Source organism: Schistocerca americana, chromosome 1 (assembly GCF_021461395.2).
Source record: "Schistocerca americana isolate TAMUIC-IGC-003095 chromosome 1, iqSchAmer2.1, whole genome shotgun sequence".
Taxonomy (NCBI): domain Eukaryota; kingdom Metazoa; phylum Arthropoda; class Insecta; order Orthoptera; family Acrididae; genus Schistocerca; species Schistocerca americana.
Window position 1 is genome coordinate 287187399 of NC_060119.1, and position 12842 is coordinate 287200240.

Sequence of the window (12842 nt, forward strand, 5' to 3'; positions counted from 1 at the left end):
TTCACTTGTTTAGCTCGTATTGTGATCACTGTATTCCTCCTGTACATTATCTACAGAGTTGACGTATACGACACCATTGATTGCACTGACTAATCTTGCAGGAACGCTAATATTTGATCTGTCACTTTTTTCTCACTCTGAGAAATTCGTTGAGTTCCTATCCGACGAAAAGTCAACTTCAGCAATTGTTGTAGATGTAATGCATGTTTGCTTTGTTTATCGTTGTCATTGCTCTGCTTTGTATCAACACCACTAGCTGTGTACCACTGTTGTGAGTTATTCGTCGACTAAGCCATTCAACTACGCTCCGCGGCCTCATGCTGTGTTCACCATGGGACACTTCCAGTCGCGCTCCATGATGCCATTAGCAGCCAATACTGTGGTTCCGTGGAAGACGATGTGTGGGGCATCGAACGCCGTAAACATGTTTGGCTTTTTGTGCCTCCTCTCGCTCAAGGGGTTCCTTCTGAGGCACGTATTGCGCCTCGACTGAACCACCCGATGTTAATCCCATAGAAACTGTTCTGTGCAATTTGAAAATGGTTTAAACGTAACGATCAACGTGCCCGCATTTTGGAGGTGTACGGGACCTTATCACCAGTGAGTAGCTTCAGCCACACATGGCGAACCTGATGAAACTCGTGGACTATCTTCCTCGCCGAATTGAGGCTAGAGAAGATGTTGTACAATATTACCGTCATTTCTCCTGGAGGTGTCAAAAACCCACGCGCCCACTGCTCAGCAGTGAAAGAATGTTATAAAATTCATGTGTAGCGACGACCAATACCTGAAGTAAGGAATAATTTGCCAAGGGGCAGCCGTTATTTTTGTACCCCTAAAGATAAACATAGTGGTCGCTTGTTGCAGCTCCTCGGTTGTGTAACGTGCTGCGGAGGCGCTTTTGTTCTGAAAAAAAAAAAGCTCCCTTTAATCTGTTCTGTTTACACACCCAAGCACGTGCTTCGGGTCGTCGACCGTGTCTTAAGTCAGCCTGAGGTTTTTCTTTCGCTGAACTTGCGGAGTATATTGCTGGCAGCAGGGCAACAACATAGCACAGCATAGATAATACGTATTACTCGTGTACGGACTACTGTCCTAAACAGTGCACAATCGCGCACAAAATGAAATACGAACACATTTAACCAAGTGCCGTATTTGCATGAGGCGCTGAATGAGTATCGAAGAAGATTCAAAGCGCACTGATTTGAACGGAGTAGGAACCAGATACTATTCATGAATGGTCCGCGTCAGTAACAACGTTATTCATTTGCTGAAAGGCGTCTGTTTCAAGCATCTGAGGATGCGTGCAAGAACTCGTACCATACCAGGACGGCGCCGACGAGCGGAAGTCCTGCGGTTAGCTATGAACATTCATTCCACCGTGGTCCTGTTGTGGGCTTGTGGTAGGGTGTACGGTCCTTCTGGAGAATTGTCCATTGCGTTGAGCGTTGTGTGCCAGCTATGTGCCAATGTTGTCAGCAGTGGTCCTAGGAAAATGCAAATGTTAATTCTTCTGATTCTGAGCGGTAACATCATAGAAACCAACCGCCGCCAGACGAACAGAGACTGCTACGCTCTCTACGACCGCAGCACTAATTAGTAATAATATAGGTCGCTGGGTATCACTGGAATTATCAGAAGCTGTTGTATGGAAGCCGGTTACAGCAAGGTTGATGCCTGGCAGTCTGCTTTCGGTGTGTCTATACGAGCCGCAGTTAGAGAGGCAAATCAGGCCAAGTTGTGTTTAGTGTCAGTGTTGCTCATTTACGACTTCGGCAACTACTACTATTTAACCGACAGCGACGTACGGAATCAGCTTCGGCTTGGGTGCCATGAGTCATACCATAGAATGACGGCAAACCTGTAGTGTGTTGAGAGAACATATTGAATAGGGCAGATCAGCTACCCCATGCTCGAGCGACATCAGAAACCCTCCTCCCCAGAACACACACACACACACACACACACACACACACACACACACACACGATCCGACACAACAACCGGGTTCCATTGTTGCTACAGAAAGATATAAAAGATAGTTGGTTGTTAAAGACAGTTGGTGTATGACTGTGACCATGAGCATACACAGTGTACAATCCGAGCAATTGGAGATATTGCAGATGTTCTTTTCCATTATCCGCTACTGTACATCAATTTCGACGTTGTATGTTAACCGTGGACCTCGAATACAGAGGAGCTCCGTCCCCGCCGCCGCAGTGATCCACAACCCCTCGACGACTACTACAGTCCACTTCACCTCTCCGCCGCCCCACACCGAACCCAGGGTTATAGTGCGATTCGGCCCCTGGTGACATTGTACATGGGCTACTTTTCATATTGACGAGTAATACATCTCTAAATGAAGTTGGTCCACGGTGACATTATTTACAGTTTACGCTATTATTGTATCTCGCGGGCCGCCTATCACGCAAACAGCTGAAGTAAATAATTAACAGTCTTCCAAGAAAGAACGTTCTTGAATCAGTAGTGACAATATCACCATGGGTCAATGCAACATAGTGAGCTATTATTAGGTCCACAACTTTGCTTCCGCCGTCTTTCAAAGGTGGCAGTAGCGGCAGGTGGTGGTGCAGGCGGTAGGTCGCGTCATACAGTAACCTTAGGCATTTGTGAACATCACGCCATCACAATATCAGTCGATTTGTGATTGCATCTTAAAATTATTCTCGACTGCATATATATCAACTTATGAGCCCAATTTTCCTCATTTGCGGGTAGTTTTAATTTTCTGATTTAACATGAAGAAATCTGCTGCTGAGCCTAAAAAAAGCTGGGTAAGACCTGTGCTGAGGCACCTGTTAGTGAAAGAACGTGCGGAGAATGGTTTCAACGCTTAAAGGACGATGGGTTTGACCACAGAAAGACCATCGGCTACAATACAGCAATAGAAATGAGGTGATTTTATAGGATGACAGTGCTCGACCTTATGTAGCAAAACCCATCAAACCATTCTTCGAAACCCATCAAACAATACTTCGAGACCCTGAAATGGGAAGTCCTATTCCAACCGCCGTATTCTTCAAACTTCGCTCCCTCTGACTACAACCTTTTTCGATCAATGGTACGCGGCTTGACTGACCGGCACTTCTTTGTTTGTTTTTCTCATTAAAGCCCTGAACTTAGAGAAAAAAAACGGCGGGAGCAAAGTTGTAGAACTAGTACTTGTCAAATTTAAAACAATTTTCTAAAAGTAGACCTAATGTGATTTATTTTTGTAATTTTCACGAAAGTCAAGTTTTATATGATTTTGCAGAAATTTGGAAAGCAGTACGTGCATGATATTTTATATTGCAAAACCTTATGTTGCTAAGTTGAACGCAAAGTTTCATGTTTATTAGCCTTTAAGCAACGGAATAATAAGAATCCTAAGTTGAAACTATATTCGGAGCGCAATTTTTTCACTTAATTTTCCTCAATTTATGTAACGTCATATCCCTTATTGGAAATCGAACTAACTGTTCTTGGGTGGTATGGGGGGAGGGGGGAAAGGGGGGGGGGGACGCCGGCTTAAAGAACACTGTTTCGGAGTAGCCTGGCGGTCTATGGCTCCTTGCACGGTTCGCGCGGCTCCCCCCGTCGGAGGTTCCAGTCCTCTCTCGGGTATGGGTGTATGTTCTCCTTAGCGTAAGTTGGATTGTATGTAAGCCTATGGACCGATGACCTAAGCAGTTTGGTCCCACAGGAACTTACCACAAATTTCCAACTTTCCACACTGTTTCGAACTAGACTAGTTTTGAAGCTTTGATAGAAAACGGTATTTGTAAAAGAAATGTCGAATATACCCTATTTTCAACTATTCAGAGAAATACTTATTTTAATGACAAATTTGTAGACTACTGGAAAATAGTACGTGAATGAAATTTTGTAATCCACATCCTTGTGCTACGGAGCTATTGCGTGTTAAGTTTCATGTCAGCATGCGTTTGCTTTACGAGGTAAGAATCTTAAGTTTACATTTTCCTTCGTGACACAATTATCACTCCTAACTTCGATTCAGATTATCTAGCATTGTTGTCCCGCGTTCGATAATCAATTACACTGTTTTGCGGTTAAAATCATGGTGTTTTTACTGAGCCCAGTTGGGAAACTTTAATAGAAGACAGTTGTTTTTTTAAATATCAGGTCGAAAAAACCGTATTTTTAACTTTTATTTTTACAAAATCTTCAACTTTGCGCTAAATATGTTAAGAAAGGAGGAATTTCGATACCTCCTGCAGTCGGGCAATGAAAGAATTCATTGGTGACAAACGAAAATTTGTCCCAAGGCCGGATTGCAAATCCAGGACTGCTGCTTACTAGCCAGATGCGTTAACCATCTACGCCACCTTCGCACAGTGGTGAACACACCCGAGCAGAACTCCCTCCTAAATCCAAATTCCCATTTGCCGCACCTACTGAAGTAGCGACCTCTGGCTTTTTTTTCTCTTTTTTTGTCATCGCATCACGCGAAGTCCCGTTACATAAGTGAAACTTTATATCTGAGAACCTTGTACTATCAGATTAGTATGAAGGCAAAAAAGGCGAGACTACATATCGGCCAGTATAGCTTCAACGAACGTTGACTTTACCATTCTTCAACTGGAGTATGTGCGAATTTTCCTACAACATTTAAATGAAATCCGTGACGGTCGACAGGGAGGCCTCGGTGAGTTAACATTGGGATCATTAGGTAAGGACTGCGCGGCAGTTGTTTCGTGTGCACGGTTACAGTGAGATTGCATATTCAATTTTTTTCTTAGCTGTGTAGAACTTGAAAATACTCTTAATATTGCAAACCTCAACTTGTCTTAACTGCAAAATTAATAAAAGCATAAAAAGTCAGTATTTTTCGTGAGTAAAGAAGCCAAAAAACCCACATCGTCAAGGAGTCCTCAAACGCTCAGTATTTATTTCGCAATAATATTGTGTCAACATACTGCCCGAACTTGCGAGGCGAAGAGCGACACAGTATTGTTGCGCACTATTTTTACCCGCGAGGCATCAGTTAGAGCTCTGCCTTAATGACGAAGTAACGTAGAGCTCGCATGTATTGCAACTGCACTGGCTGGGTGCTGCTCATGAAAACTAAGAGGAAGGGGCGATGGGCGAAAGTGGCTTGGAAGCGTTTTACACACTGCCATACTAACATGCTAACGGAAGTGATAGCAGAGCCGGATAATTATCGGAATTTTTTAAGGGTAAACTAGGAATATTTCAACGAATTTAAACTCGTTACACATTACATATACAGAAAGGATACTGTTCATATACTCGTCGAATTTCACTTTCGAGAATGTTGTAAACAATCCGTAACTTCAAAAAGATTAATATATATTATTGCACAAGATCGGTAGGTAGCGCCCGTATATGTTTCTGCGATGAATAATTAAACCTTCCGAAACGAACAACCAAGCAGTTTCAGTGGTATTCCCCTGCACTTCAAACATTTAGGTATTAATCATGTAATCAAACTACTTTCCTGATATTTTCATATGGCGCCACTAACATTCCGCAAACCTGGAAGTCTCTGCAGGAACTGCCGTCTATTACGCAGTATCAGACTTGCACGATACAATATATTGTGCAATATATCGAGGGATAGTCGACATTTTAAAAGCTCTGCAATCGCCTTCAGTATAACGCACAAACCTTCGACACCGCTCGCAGGGGTTAATATTTGTTGAAAGAGATTTCGGGACTGCAGCCGGTCATCTTAAGCTTCACCCCACGATATTTCAGATGTACACCTAAGAGCTTGCATATTTGAGGACGCTGTTCAGAAACACTGTTTACTCGGCCCGGCAAATTAACACGGCATTCTCAGCTAAAACCAAGAACGAGGAAGTGGATAAAGAGGACAACGTGCCACAAAAATCTCTAGCTTTCTTTCCTTCGTTGGAAATATTTCCTTCAAAATAGCAAGAATCTTTAGATCGTGAGCAGAAAATCACTTTGACTGGAAAATCGCTAAGATTTCGGACCTGCTGGGATCAGTGAAGGATGTGTTATTGCGGAATACAAAATACCTTGCCAGTGTGGTAGGGCCTGTAGGACAAACAACACGCACAATGGAAGGACATTGCACAGAACATAAACCCACAAATTTTGTTATGCAGTTGCGGAACATTGTATCTCCAACGGACATTCAATGGAGTATGACAAAACAATTATTGTCAAAGCATCTGTCTGGGTCTCCGTTATAAAATAATCCGTTGAAATACACATCGCGGAAAATCTAATGAACCGTGACAGCGGCTACCAGCTGGATAATGCGTGGAATCCCGTTATCTCCGAGATTTGCTACAGACGAAGACGCCAGGATACTACGCTGATTGGCGAGCGGCAACGCCGAAGACAGCTGATCCTCGCAATTTCACCAGCGAGGGCGCTACCGGCTGGCGGTATGTCCTCGTCACAGTGACTTGGCGCATGCGCGGCAATACTATCACCACGCTTATAATGCGGAGCAGAGAACGTCTTCGTCGGTCTTCGATGGCTGACCTGAAGCTGAATGGCCGGAGTACAGTTGAAATATCGTGGAGTGAAGTTTAGGCGAGGCTACTGCAATCCCGAAATCTCTTCAAACATTTAACTCGCTGGAAAATTTTTAAATTTCACATGGTTAATATTACTGCGCAATTAATATGTACTATGTGAGGTCACCTTAAACAAAATTTCGCCACCAATTTTCCCTACATCAGCCTTTACACACGTATCTGTGAACCACAGTGAAACGCACCGCAGAAGGTATTTAGCATAGTACCACATGTCAGTAGTTTATTCCCGTTACTGTGACATATGGAGTAGGGAAGTTGATTCTTCAAATGCCTCGGTGCGTGCTGTCACTCATCTTGTCTTCGTGGTCCCTACGGGAAGAATACGTAGGAGAATGATGAGTATTTCTAGATTCTGCATTTGATGCACTGTTTCATTTATTAGGTACTTGCCACTTACACGAGTGAAGTAGTACAGGAAACGAAAACCAATTTCAAATTTTTATGTAATACCATACGAGAACAACCCAAGTCAGCTGTCCGTTGCATTTCGCAGATAACTTGAGAAAACTAAAAACAATCATTTTAATCGAAGTTGATACGCAGATAACGTTCAAGATCGCGTTTCGACTGGCAAGCCGTACCGCAGACAGATCCAAACAACTGACGGCACTATTAATTGTCGATGTGTTCCCAATAAGCTATAAAAAGGTACGGAAAGGATTAGTACTCTCTTAAACTATAGTAATCTAAGTTTACGATGAAGCCTTCAATCAGCACGTAATTCAAAATAAATGAAAGCTAACGCCAATTAAATTATCTTCGGTCTCATCAACTTCAATAACCCAAACAAAGAAATCCTTTCGTTTCATTATGTGCAACTCTCTCAGTGTGTACTATTAACATGAATGGATAGGCTGACAATTAACGTAGTCCATAACAAAGTATTTTGAAACTCACCACATATTTAAGCTGTTACAAAAACATGAGCGCCCATCTTTGCTTCCGCTCAATTCAGTGCAGTTAGGAGAAGACAAACTATAGCAAAACATCTGCCTCTGCATTTTTCATTTGTTTTGAAACAACTGAATATTAGATGTCATCAGAGACAAAACTGCTCAAGCACGCGCATAATCGTCGGTAGGATAATGCTCGTGTCACAGTAATTCCCGCAAACGTTACGTCATTTTGACGTCGCGCGCAGTACTGATGACCGTATGACAGGCTGTTTTATGACAAAGAAGAATATGAGTATTACTGCTCCTCGATTCACTCGCAGTAATTTACGCTGTCCTCTTAGGTTCCTGCCTAACCAAATACACGGAAATCGCTATATAATTATTTCCATCCTTCGTTCTCAGATCAGACTCATTGTATATAACATCCAATATTGCAGAACAACTTGTATTACATTCTTAAGAAAGTAACAGATCGTGCTAACAACGGTGGCGCGAGGAAAAAGGAAAAAACCCACATACAACGGGACGCGGAACGACAACTTTCGACTCCAGATGGCACGGCGTTATTCATTACGCTAGCACTTAACCATGCGATGTTTAACTCCGGTCTTGGTTATCATATTCTGCCTTGAAGGCTTGTATCGTTGACGCGCTGGTTCAAATGGCTCTGAGCACTAAGGGACTTGACATCTGTGGTCATCAGTCCCCTAGAACTTAGAACTACTTAAACCTAACTAACCTAAGGACATCACACACATCCATGCCCGAGGCAGGATTCGAACCTGCGACCGTAGCAGTCGCGCGGTTCCGACGCGCTGGTAAGTGGCATTTAATGATGATAGTGATGTGTTTGTGATAGATATTCAATGTCCGGTATGCTGAAATGGCATACTGCAGAATATCAAAGAAGTGTGTTTCATTCTTAAGTTGTTAAAAAAATATGAAAAAAGAACTCCTCCCCCAATAGGCCATGAAGGCCCAACGGTGCCGACCGGACGCCGCGTCATCTTCGCCCATAGGCGTCAGTCGATGCGGATATGGAGGGGCAGGTGGTCAGCACACCACTCTCCCTGCCGTATGTCAGTTTCCGTGACCGGAGCCGCTACTTCTCAATCAAGTAACTCCTAAGTTTGCCTCACAAGGGCTGAGTGCACCCCGCTTGCCAACAGCGCCCAGTAGACCGGATGGTCACCCATCTAAGTGCTTGCCCAACCCGACAGCGCTTAACTTCGGTGATCTGACGGGAACCGGTGTTACCACTGCGGCAAGGCCGTCAGCAATTTGTAAATTACTCACTATAACAACTCACACCTGGAAGAGTGCTCTTCTATGAAGGCTTTAACCGTCGATAAGTGATTACGTGACATTTTAATATAGCAATAATTATTAATTATTCCAAGCATGACGTGCTTTTATACATCTCCGGTACGTGAGCATGGAATCTTGAGAGGCCTGTATCGAAAGTTAACTTAAGTTGACAGTTGATCCTGCGGTCGTCGATACTGTATGCAATGTCCAAATGACGTCACGTTTGCGAGAATGATTGTGAAACGAGTGTTGCCCACAAAGAACTGAACACCAGAGTTTGCAGCGACATACAACAGCGGTGACGTTATCAACACGGCGATCTTGACGTAACTCAAACCTACGACGCATATCTCAGTAACTGCGACAAACGATTACTGCAAATCCACATAATACTATATTAGTGGCACGTCTTATAAGCGAAATACGAGGTAAAAAAAGTAATCTTGACAATATTTTGCCGGCCGTTGTGGCTGAGCGGTTCTAGGCGCTTCAGTCCGGAACCGCGCTGCTGCTACGGTCGCAGGTTCGAATCCTGCCTCGCGCATGGATGTGTGTGATGTCCTGAGGTTGGTTAGGTTTAAGCAATTCTAAGTGTAGGGGACTAATGACCTCAGATGTTAAGTCCCGTAGTGCGTAGAGCCATTTGAACCATTTTTGAGAATATTTTCATAACGGGATCAGGGTATGATATCGGAATTCCAGAGAAGGTGTACTCCAACGTAAGGAGTAATTATCCCAGAACACCGAGCGAGGTGGCGCAGTGGTTAGACACTGGACTCGCATTCGGGAGGACGACGGTTCAATCCCGCGTCCAGCCATCCTGATTTAGGTTTTCCGTGATTTCCCTAAATCGCTCCAGGCAAATGCCGGGATGGTTCCTTTGGAAGGGCACGGCCGACTTCCTTCCCCATCCTTCCCTAATCCGATTAGACCGATGACCTCGCTGTCTGGTCTCCTTCCGAAAACAACCCCCTATCCCAGAACAATAGGCACAGAAATAGTAACAGTTAACACATCTTTATGAACGCTCTTATTTCTCGATACGTAGTGCATACAGGGGCGGTGTTTAGGTTGGTATACAATTCTTCAATTAAAATTAATTTTGACAGTGTCGCATTTTATACACGTGCACAGTTCAAGCGAAGAATGCAGTATACAGGTAGAGCTGTTGAAGTTTACTTTCTCCCGTGGTATAAAATGTCCCAAGCATCACCATCTGTCAAAATATCTATGGTTGTCGAAGAAGTCACGTGGCTGCATTTCAGTAATTTATTTGAACTTTTACATTTAATCATTTAAGATATGGTGAGCACATGAGGGACTCAATGTAGATTGCGACAGACTTGGACAGGTATTAACGTATTAACCGAGTTTATGCTATCATATGAATTCCAAAACTTGGCGCAGCGCTCAAGTAGCTACAAAATGTTTTCATTGCAACTGATATTCCAGTTTATCTAAAAGCCATTTTTTTCCATCGCGCAGCGAACGAGTCAACGGTACCATATTGACCACGGGTTCTATCCAAGTAGAGAGATTTGATATTATAGATTTCATCATAAAGCTTTATATGCACCCTGCACTTAGTATGTCTGTCAGCCTACTGTACGCGCATCTTTCAAGTCGGGCGACTGCTGAATCCCCCTTCCCCCCAAATCACTACACGGACCTCCCATATCCTGTTTACGGAAAGTGATTTTGCAATACCACTATCGGTCGGTCATGATTGCAGGCACTCCAAGATCAGTTCCGAAAATGTAGTTGTCTGATCTCCTGTTCACAATCGATATTCGCTCCCATATGAACGCTCTAACGTTTCCGAAACGTATTTGGGTTGCCAGTTTACTATTTGCTTTTAAAAATGAGGGCTAATCGGCAGGGAATGAGACAAGACAAACTTACATGCGCAAAGCCTGCTCTTCCCTCGTCGCAAACACCTTAATATCGTTTAATTCGCAGCAATTTTAGGTGTTGTCTTTGTTTCCGGCCTAACCACACCCTCGAAAATCGCCACACATTCAGAAGAAAAAACGGCCAAATGTTTGTGATGAATAAAAACACTACATATGACATTGCTGGTTCCAGAATCTGTTACAAAGGCGCACCAGTTCATCACTTCAAAACATTCAACACTACTGACGACACAGGCTGCTTTATGTCCGCCTTCACAGCATGACATACAGCGAGAAATAATATAGGACTGACCAATAAGTTACCTAATTATTCTATTTGACTGGAGAGAAATAACCATGCGCTGGCTAAATCGAATACCGGAATAACTGATTTCCAGGCCACTCGTATAAAACCACTGACGAGCGGAAAAGCAGTGATGACCAGGCTACCCCATCTTCACTTGTAAACTCGTCAGCATAAATCGGGTCCCGACTAGCGTGAGAACGTAGCAAAGTGTGATTTTGAATAAAACCATCTCGGTTTTGAAGCTGCGTCAATTCGAATGACGGAGAAAGCCATCGAGTGCTACAGCATTTTATTCGAACTGATGGGGCTTGAAAACCGAGAATATTTTATCCGAAAGGAGGATAGAAATGATAAGTTTGCCCTTCCCTCTACACGACAGGAAGCCGCCTCGTCCACAGAATTTTCTTTTAAATCCGATACTGCTGCGAATCCATAACCTGGCTTCACATATTAACTAGCTAAGGCGAACATACAGAACATTTAGAGCAAAAAGAAAATTATGGATGCGGCAGATGAAATCGCATGCATCAAGTGGTATTCAACAGATCGAATACCATTATTAAACATCTTTCAACGTTTGTACACTGCTGATCAGAAAGAAGTGTAAATGTTAAACAGCACAGTGAGCTCAAACATGCAATCTGGAAAGTTTCTTCTCCGTGATTTTTCCTTCAAAAAACCCTCGACAACACAGTCCAAATATGAGATGTCAATATTTCTCTGTTTTAAATGCGAATAGGTGCCCGTTGCATTAGTACTACATATACTCTTATTTGATGGTATGGTCCACAGTATACGGAGATATTGGATTCATGTCAAAATTTATACTCTTTTCTCTTTATACGCTTTTATCTTTTCATCCCTCAAGATTTCAGTCATGTCTCCTAATCCAGTATGTCTTCGGTCCTTTAACAGGTGTTCGCATACAGATTATGAAACAATTTTCTTCGCACATGGGTTGTAGGCACCATGAATTTGTTAAAGGCACTCATTTTTCCTTTATTTTAGGCATCGTCATTCATGAGTGCACGATGAACAACGATGTCTTACAAGATCGTGCTTAGTATATTACTTTTAAAATATCACTAAAAATATAATACAACCTTGCAAATAATAGATTTCAGCTATCAGTCGTCCTTTTTAGATTTTATTGGCAGATCTAGATTTCAGCTAGAAAACTAGCCATTCTCAATGCACTATCATTTTTGGTCAATGCATTTAATGACTGTTGGTCAACATGCATTGATCAAAAATGATAGTTCATTGAGAATGGGAAGTTTCTAGCTGAAATCTATATCTGCCAATGAAATCTAAAAAGAAGGACTGATAGCTGAAATCTATTATTTACAAGTCAATGTAACAGTCACTGAGTGCAACAGCCTTCTGAATGGAAGGTAACCTGATGATGATAATACGTGATAGTACGACGTGTTAACATAGCATGCCTGTGTGTTAGTGGACTCTTGTGTAACATTCTTCTGAAGCTGGTTTTAATTATTTCTGGGTCCTGTTGCTATGTCTGTTAGATTCAAGAGCTCTTTCGTGTGTACATTACAACTGCAGAAAACATGTTGGCAACTATGCTCTCGAATGTAATATTTTTCTTCGGTGATTTAAATTATGAACAAAAATTACTGGCCGCTGCCTGTTTGAAGGCTGGGACCTGAAACGATGTTGTAAAGTGACGAAAATGAAGCATTTATTGTACTTTTGGCAATTTCACGTAGGTTTGACTAGTAACACACGAAATCTAAACTGCAACGAAAGGAACATGGAAGTGTCCCTTACAAAGTGCGCTAATGGATGTTTAGCTGTAATGACCAATATTCTCACAGACTTCGTCAAAAATTAAATGCGGCATGAAGAACAATGACAAAGT

General features: G+C 42.7%; 1 protein-coding gene and 1 pseudogene across 2 annotated transcripts in view; both read right to left on the reverse strand.

Moving 5' to 3' along the window:
- LOC124594690 (kelch-like protein 26) overlaps positions 1 to 12842 on the reverse strand; it is a 309492-nt gene that overhangs the window by 157539 nt on the left and 139111 nt on the right. The window lies entirely within an intron of this gene.
- On the reverse strand, positions 8617 to 8734 carry LOC124555274 (annotated as a pseudogene).